We start from the raw sequence: 8023 nt of genomic DNA, 5'->3' as shown, positions 1-8023 counted from the left end.
TAGAGTTTAAGGTTCTTTCCATGGGAACACTCAGAAAATTGAACTCTGTGGAAGTGATGGGGATTGTGTCATCCTGAAAGGAATGAGAGAGATTTGTCTTTACAAACAAACTGTGGGTCTGTTGATAAATAAAGTTACATACTGAGAAATAAAAGAAAAAAATGGCAAGAACCATAAATTCCATAGGAATTCCACTGATTGACACAAGGAAAAGAAAAAGAAGGGGGGGTGGTATACATTAGAAGGGGGTCTGTATTAAGTCATTTGGGAAGCCTGTACCTCTCAAGTACCTCAGCCAGTGGGGAAAGAGAGAGGAAAATGTGGCTGGGAAATTAGGATAAAAAGGAGGCTGTGTCCTCTAACAATTTCAGAAATCCCAGGGGAAATGCCTGATGGCCTCTCCCTTTATTCAAATAAAGTTACAGGACTCCTCTGTCTCCTTTTTGGACATAAACCTCTGGTGTTTGTGGATTAATTTTCCTGACAAAATGGGCACTCTTGTCCAGGATATTTCCACTGTTCAGGGGCGTCAGGCAGCGAGAGGAGCTGAAGTCGCACCTTCACCCAGTTTTGGTGATCAGCTCCCCTTGGTGGCGGCTGGCACCAAGCGATAGATTGGGTTCACGAAACAGTCCAGGAGACAGGCGAGTGGCCAACCAGGGGGGTCTGTGAAGAGTCCACAAGGAAGGACCACTGAAAATCTCACCAGCGAGTAAAATGGGATCTTCAGGGAGTAAACCTGGGAGGGCACCCATGGAGAGTAGCACAGGTAAAACAAGGCACCAATGGAGGGCTGCAAGGGTAAAGCCAGGAAGGGACCTCAGGAAAAGAGATGACGATCTCAAAATATCTCCAAAGAATCCCTTGGAAGAATGTGGAGTTGGTTTACACATTCTCCCAGAAGTAATTAAAAACATGGATGCCCAAAGGGGACAATAAGGGAAAGCCGAGAAAGGGTATCGACAATCCATGGGGGGGGGGGGGGCAATAAGGAGAGTTGAGGAGTCTTGACAACAGGGGATGGACAAATAGTCTTAGTGTGTTGGAAAATAATTGGTTGAAAGGGAGTGTGCAGAGATATGGTTGAGGCAAGTGAGACAAAGGGGTTAGAAATTAAAAGGTGATTGATTCAGAACAGCTGTTTAGGAGATGTATATTGCTTAGCATTTGCTGTGCTTGCAAAGACAGGAGGCTTGCAAAGAATACAAGGATACTGTGATAACGAACTGTGCTTACCAAAGCAGGATGGAAGAAGGCCAGACTCGCAAGGCTGACAGATAAGAGTGTTAGCGTTTAGGAACACATAATCACGGAATGATTATATGCAGGTGCTTTTATTGAAGAGCTCTGGCTGTCAGGATTACAGACCCAAATCTGACTCCGACATGGGTTCGGGATGAACATGTTTTATATTCTATCATTATATAACTTACATATTAATTATTAAACTTACATTGTTCTATTGTGTACATTGATTTCATCCAAAAATGGATTTCTCATGATCCCCCTCAAACCCCTGAACATAGTTTCTCATGATTCTTCTTACGATTAAACAATAATTATATCTAATTACTAAGCAATCATCACATCTAACAATTATATAATTTATTATATACTGATTACACAGGTGCAGTTTCACATGATCTAGCAAACACAAGGCCTAACATTTCCCAGGGCCCACTCTTAACATTTTCCCAGGGCCTACTAAGCCTAACTTTCTAACTCCTCCAAATTTTCAATGATTTAAAAATCTTTTACTATCAAGAGGGGGTCCTCGGACCCCAAACTGGCCTCAACCAGCCTTGTGGTTTTAACTGCAACCAAGAGACTAGAGAGCATGTGCAAAAATAGAAAGTGAAAAGTTCATCCTGAAGAAGATTAAGAAAACTTTTTTGCCTTCCTCCCATGGAACCATTAGACTACCACCAGAGAGCACTGCGCGAGGGCAGGACTGATAAACTAATTATAATACGAAGCGGGGATAGGCGGGGCTAGGAAATGAGTATGCATGGATGTATTATGAAACTTGATGCATATGTAACATTTTAGAAAATAAATAGAGGATTACGTTCTTCGGGAGGCATGCATGTTTTTGGAGGAGCTATCCCCCACGCGCCTCAGTGCCGAATAAATACATACCTACATTACAACTTTATGAGTTGTGGAGTCTTTCCGCATATCACAAGGACCATCAGGACAGGGCGCAGAGGGAGCATGGACTGGGGGCCTGTGGGGCAGCCAGGACTCAGTGCCTGGCAGTGCTTGACCCTGCCCCAGGCAGGGGACGGCAGTGGCTGCCGACCCCGTGAGGCTGCAGGACTCAGGGCAGGAGGCAGGGGGAGAAGCCATTTGGACACTACAGCAGGACAGAGACTGGCTCTGGTATATGGTGTGTGATGAAGAGAGTGAGCACAAGAAGGAGGAGGAGGAGGAAGAAGGAATATCTGGTAAATGCAGATCATATGTAGAAGGATTAGGATTTTCTTTTAAGGATTTTGTTTGGTTCACTGGAGAAAGGAATGATTATGAGCTGTGGGAGAATGAGTACCCATAGGCAGTAGTGGAGGGGACTAGAAGAAGGGCAGAATAAGTCCCTGAATGAACTGCTTAGAAAGATACAGAAAGCGTATGTAAAAGGGGATGAGGAAAACGCAAAAGCAAAACCAAAGATGATGACAGTTTTTATGGCCCTGGAGGAATAAGCCCCAGGGTCCAAGGGGGTCCTCTGGTGATGGGTTTCTCCTCGAGCCAGGTCTTATGAGCTCTCAGAGAACCTATCACACCCAAGATAGCTCAGATACCTCGAATTGCATAAAATTAGCAGGATGGCTTCTGAGGTAGTGTTGGAAACTGAAAAAGGTTTAATAAAAGGAAAAATAACAAAGCTCTTACAGAGAAAAACCGAGCCAGGGGCAGGAGGTTCCTGCTCCTGCTAACACACCCCACAAAATCAATTATTTCCTTTGTTCTCTTCCTTTTCTAGTGAATTACCTAGGTGGGACCTTTTGGCCTCTGTCCCATTGGGTAGCCCTATGTTTGAGGTGAAGTCCCAAAGGTCCCATGAGGTGTCTTTTAGTTCTGGGCTTTTTGCCTTTTTAAGGAGACAAAGGATAATTTGATCACTCCGTCAACAGGGGGCACATTCCTACAGTCCTTAGTCTCTGGGAGATTACTCTTATCGAGTGTGAGGGAAAGGTATCCCTATGAAGATGATATTCCATGTACCTTAGGAAAATGGACTGCAATAGAGAAAGGCATTCAGTACCTGAGGGAGTTAGCCATGAAAAAAATTATATATTTTGACCTGGACAATGCGCAGCTCCCCACAGATCCAGGCACCCACAAAAGTCACTCGCTCACCCTCCCCTGCTACAACTGGTCAGAGGAGAGAGAGAAAAAAAAATTAATGAAGGCTTCTTGAGTTGAGATAAGGACCAGGAGAAAACACTCCTAGGGCAAAACAGGCTCAGCTTAGAGGTATGGAGTGAATTTATTACTAACAAAATCAGAGGAGGATTATAAGAAGTAAAATAATCCCTTAGAAACACCTTTTCTTTCCCTAGCCTCTCCCTCCTTCCCACTGACAGCACAGGGAGACGGGGTGGGGGGGTTTAGTCAGTTCATCACCTGAGATTTTATTCCAGTGCCCAGGGAAAGTAGTTTCCTTGCTGCACCATGAGGTCCCTCCCATAGGAGACAGTTCTCTGTGAACTTCTATGTGGCTCCAAATCTCATGAGCAGCAGTCCTCCCAAAACTGTCACTCTTCCATGGGGTGCAGTTCAGTGGGTGATGCGATTTGGAAACTCCAGGAATATGAAGACAGGATTCCTTCCTCCATCACTGTGGCTGTGGAAAAGCTATCAGATAAAGTGACAGATAAACTGACTCATAAGTTCCAGAAATTCAGAAAGAATATGTCCTACTCCCCTGCTGTACAGGCCTGCATCTCAGCAATTGACAGCAGGTGTTCTCTTGCTCAAGAGAGAGCATGTAGAAGGACCACATCACAGGGTACCCTGTGGTTTTACCTGTGGGAGGATGTGAAGAGGTGGGATGGGCAACCTACCTTAATCCTATATGCATGGTTGTGGGAATTACAGGGAAAAACAGCCATAAATGAGGTTTTTTTTTTCCCCAGGAAAGTTGCTGCTCCAGGCTCCAATGGACAGTTTTCCAGGCAGAATGGAAGGTCTGATCATTCGTCTGACTCTATGGAGAGAAGTTCTAGTCCATTTCTACAAGATGTTAATGGGGAACCTTGTGATCAGTATTAGAGGGGCTCTGCCTCCAGCCAGGTGGAGTAGATAACTGGCTTGTGTGGATCCAGTAGCCTGGTACATCAACCCCACAGGAGTGCATGGCTTTAGTAGACACTGGTGCACAGTGTACCCTAATGCCATCAAGCTATATAGGGACAGAATCCATTTGTATTTCTGGAGTGACAAGGGGATCCAAAGAGCTGATTGTATTGTAGTCTGAGATTAGCCTGACTGGGAATGAGTGGCAAAAGCATGCTCTTGTGACTGGAGCAGAGGCCCTGTACATACATGTTGCAGTTTACCTCAGGAAAAGATATTTCAAGGATCCAAAAGGGTATCGAGGTGTCCTGGTTTAGGGCAAATTTGGGAGAAAACCTCCAAAGGGGCCCCTCCAGAAAGCAAACTCACGTGGCCCCTCCCCCCAACCAGTTCGGGCAGGATTCCTCAGGGAGAAGTGGAAAGAACCTGTTTATTTAACAGGCAAAGCACCCCTCAGCACACAAAATAAACAATATTGGATGACAAAACTCTTTCACCGCTCTGAAAAAGATGACAAATTCAGAAAGTCTCTCCTGGGAATGGTCACTGTTATCAGGCCCTCTGGCATTGGGAATGGCTGCTGCAGGCCACAAAGTGCAAACTCTCGGTGTTTCCCAGGTCCCAGTTCAGAGCAGGTTGGAGTAGTTCCAAGAAAAGGGAAAGAAAAACAGTCCACGGAAAATTAAGACTGCCTAGCTAAACTAAATAACAAGCAGAAGCAAAAGCAAGAGCAAAGTGAAAGCAAGTGCAAAAAAAAAGCAAAAACGCAGCACTATACACTGCCTTGTCTCTGTGTCCCGCTGACTGTGGGGGAGTGAGCTGGCTGATAACAAAACAAAACAAAATAAAACTTTAGTCTTTAGGACCAGTCTTGAAGGCACAGAACATAATATCAGCATAAACAGAACAGATGACTGGGGATATAAGCATCATAATGTCACCCTAGGACACGCAGTCGAATGAAACAGAGCAACGCAGATCCACCAGGCAAGGGCAAAAGGGAATTAGTCTGTTGCAAAAACCAGGCCTTTTTAAGCAGCTAGGCCTTTTCCTGGATTGACTATATGATGCTTTTATCCCCAGTCGTCTCATTCTGTTTATGTTGAATAATAAGTTTTGCACCTTTAAGAGTGTTCCAAAGAGTGAAGGGGGAGAGAAGAAGCAGCAGGTTTTTTTTCAGAACTGTACTCACTCCTACACATTCCTGGTCCTGGACTGTGTTGTCTGCGGCTGGACAGGCAACGGGACAGAGCTCTTTTTTTTGCTTTTAGTTAGTGTTAGCTAGCTGAGGCAAAGAAGTTCCCTGGACTTTTGGGTTTTTTTCCTTTTACTTTGGACCTCTTGAAACCTGCTCTGGACTGAACACCCAGAAGAGCACCAGCAGCTCACCTGTGAGCCACTGGGCCAGGCCTGGCCTGCGACATTCCCAGCACCGGAGGGATTGATCAGAGACTGAGTGAGCTGAACTGCAACCTGGGGAGGGACTTTCTCAGTTTGTCATCTCTTTTGGAGCAGCAAGGGATTTTATTGTTTGATATTGTTTAGGTTTTATTGTTTAATAAACAGGGTTTTTTCCACCTTTCTCCAAGGAGATATTTTCTCCTGGACCAGCTGGGAGGAGGGGCCGATTGGATCTGCTTTCCCACCGGAGTTCCTTTGGGGGATTCTCTCCCAAATTTGCTCTAAACCTGGACAAATTACATACCTTATCAGTTACATACGTTTAAAATACAACAAACATAATTCAATCAACCACCATACACCATGATGTGAACACGCGATGGATATATAACTTGTTTTTCTACCTCTAATTCAGCTAAATCATTCCCAGAGATCTACTTAGCTGAAGTAACAGGAGTGGGCCATGAGTTTACAAGGGTAAAAAGGCCTTCATTTTATAAAGCTTTACTTATTCGCGTGTCTTGGTCTGAGACAAGTTTAGGGGGAAACATCCTGAAATGAACTCTCCTCTAAAGAAGGCCTATTTTGGCACTCCCTCCCCCACTGATATGAAAGGGATTTCTTGGAGGAAAGTGGAAAAACCTGTTTATTTAACACACAGAGAATCCACAGAGCATGGGGAAAAAATGAATGCTTGAGTCTCCTCGCTGTGAAGAAAGCTGGTGGATTTAGAGTTCTGCTCGGCTTCTCCTGAGTTCAGAGCCGGGATGTGGCATCCCTTGCAGCCTTCCCACCAGGCCACGGTATGGGGCTCTTGGCGATGTTCTGGTGTTTGGATGGGAGCAAAGCTGAACAGCTCCAGAAGAAGCCACAGAAATTACTGAAGAAATACTCTTACAGTTCTGGGAAAACTTGTTGCCTCAGCTAGCAAAAAGAAGCTAGTTGAAAGCAAAAAATGAAACTCCTCCTGATGCCTTGTGAAGGCTGACCTAGAACAGAGGCTAGACACAGTTAAAGAATATAGTAGGTATTTATTAGAAGGCCTCAATGGATACACCTTGGGCAGTACAAGAGCCCAGCCAGGGCTACACCCAAGATGAACCCAAAATGGCCACAAACTGGACAACCAGTCATGAGGTCTCTCACTTTAATAAGTTCGGGTCCATTAGCATATTGGAGTGAATTGTCCAATTATAGCTTTAGATTATGAAGTCCTATCATTCTTGCTTTTCTCTCTTCATTCCATCATTGTTTATGCTCTCGGGTCTGAGATTTGGATCAGTTGTCCTTGGTCCTCAGCTAGAGAAGGAATTGTTTTGTCTAGCTACTCTGTGAAGAGAGCTTACCATCCCTTAGTATGAAGCTGAAAACTACACACTTTAGCAGTAGAGAATGTGGAAATATACAAGGTAAAACTGGAGGCATCACTCTGTCCGATGCAGAGCTGAGAATGGAAGGGCCTGTGTGAGCTTGAATACAAACCGCCGAAAGAATTCCTCCGGCTTACCCCCCGCTCCCTTTGGGCCCAGCTTAAAACTACAGGATCCACTTCTGGGCATAAAGCAGATGATAGGGGAATACAGTATTTTTATAAAACCACCCCAAGACACTGCAACATCTCCCCCTTTCTTTGATTTTTGTGCAAAGGGTTCGTGTACCCTAATGTCAAAACAGTCTGTACCTGTAAAGCCATTATCTTATTAAGACTATTACTGTTCATCTGCTTGATACAGGATAAGATAGATAGAATACAGATCACAATCAATAAAAACCCATCAAAAAGCAACAATGCCACTGAAAAAGAGACCTGAAGCATAGGAAAACAAAAATATAGTGTCCCCAGGAAGTGGAAGTAAATGTCTACTGTTCCAAAGCTCATATGGCTGGAGCTCAGGGGCCATGTTGTTTAGGCAGGAGGTAGTCCATTAGCTGAAAATGCTGACTTTGACACTACTGAATATCTTTCTGGAAGCATGGAACAGGGAATAACTGAAGAAGGTCAGCAGGAACACAATAATATGATCATGGGTGCAGTGGGACACAAGGTCTCTGTTGGCAGGCTGCCCCGGTAAACCTCCAGACACAGCCATGTTCTTGCCAGTCCTACCCCTGCTCCCACCTTAGCTACAAGGGCTGAATGGTGATCAGGTCATTTTTCCTCTCACTGGGCCTTGTCTTCTCAGATGTGAACTATTGGAACTCTGGTTACTGAGAATTTTGGACTTTCTGTGCTGACAGACACTGACCCCCAAGAGAACACTGTGTTTAAGATGAGTCAATAGAGAAGGCTTCCAAAATTGAATGATAGAACTGGGATTATGGG

Source organism: Zonotrichia leucophrys, unplaced genomic scaffold (assembly GCF_028769735.1).
Source record: "Zonotrichia leucophrys gambelii isolate GWCS_2022_RI unplaced genomic scaffold, RI_Zleu_2.0 Scaffold_84_193343, whole genome shotgun sequence".
NCBI lineage: Eukaryota > Metazoa > Chordata > Aves > Passeriformes > Passerellidae > Zonotrichia > Zonotrichia leucophrys.
Note: the sequence above shows the minus strand (reverse complement) of the source record.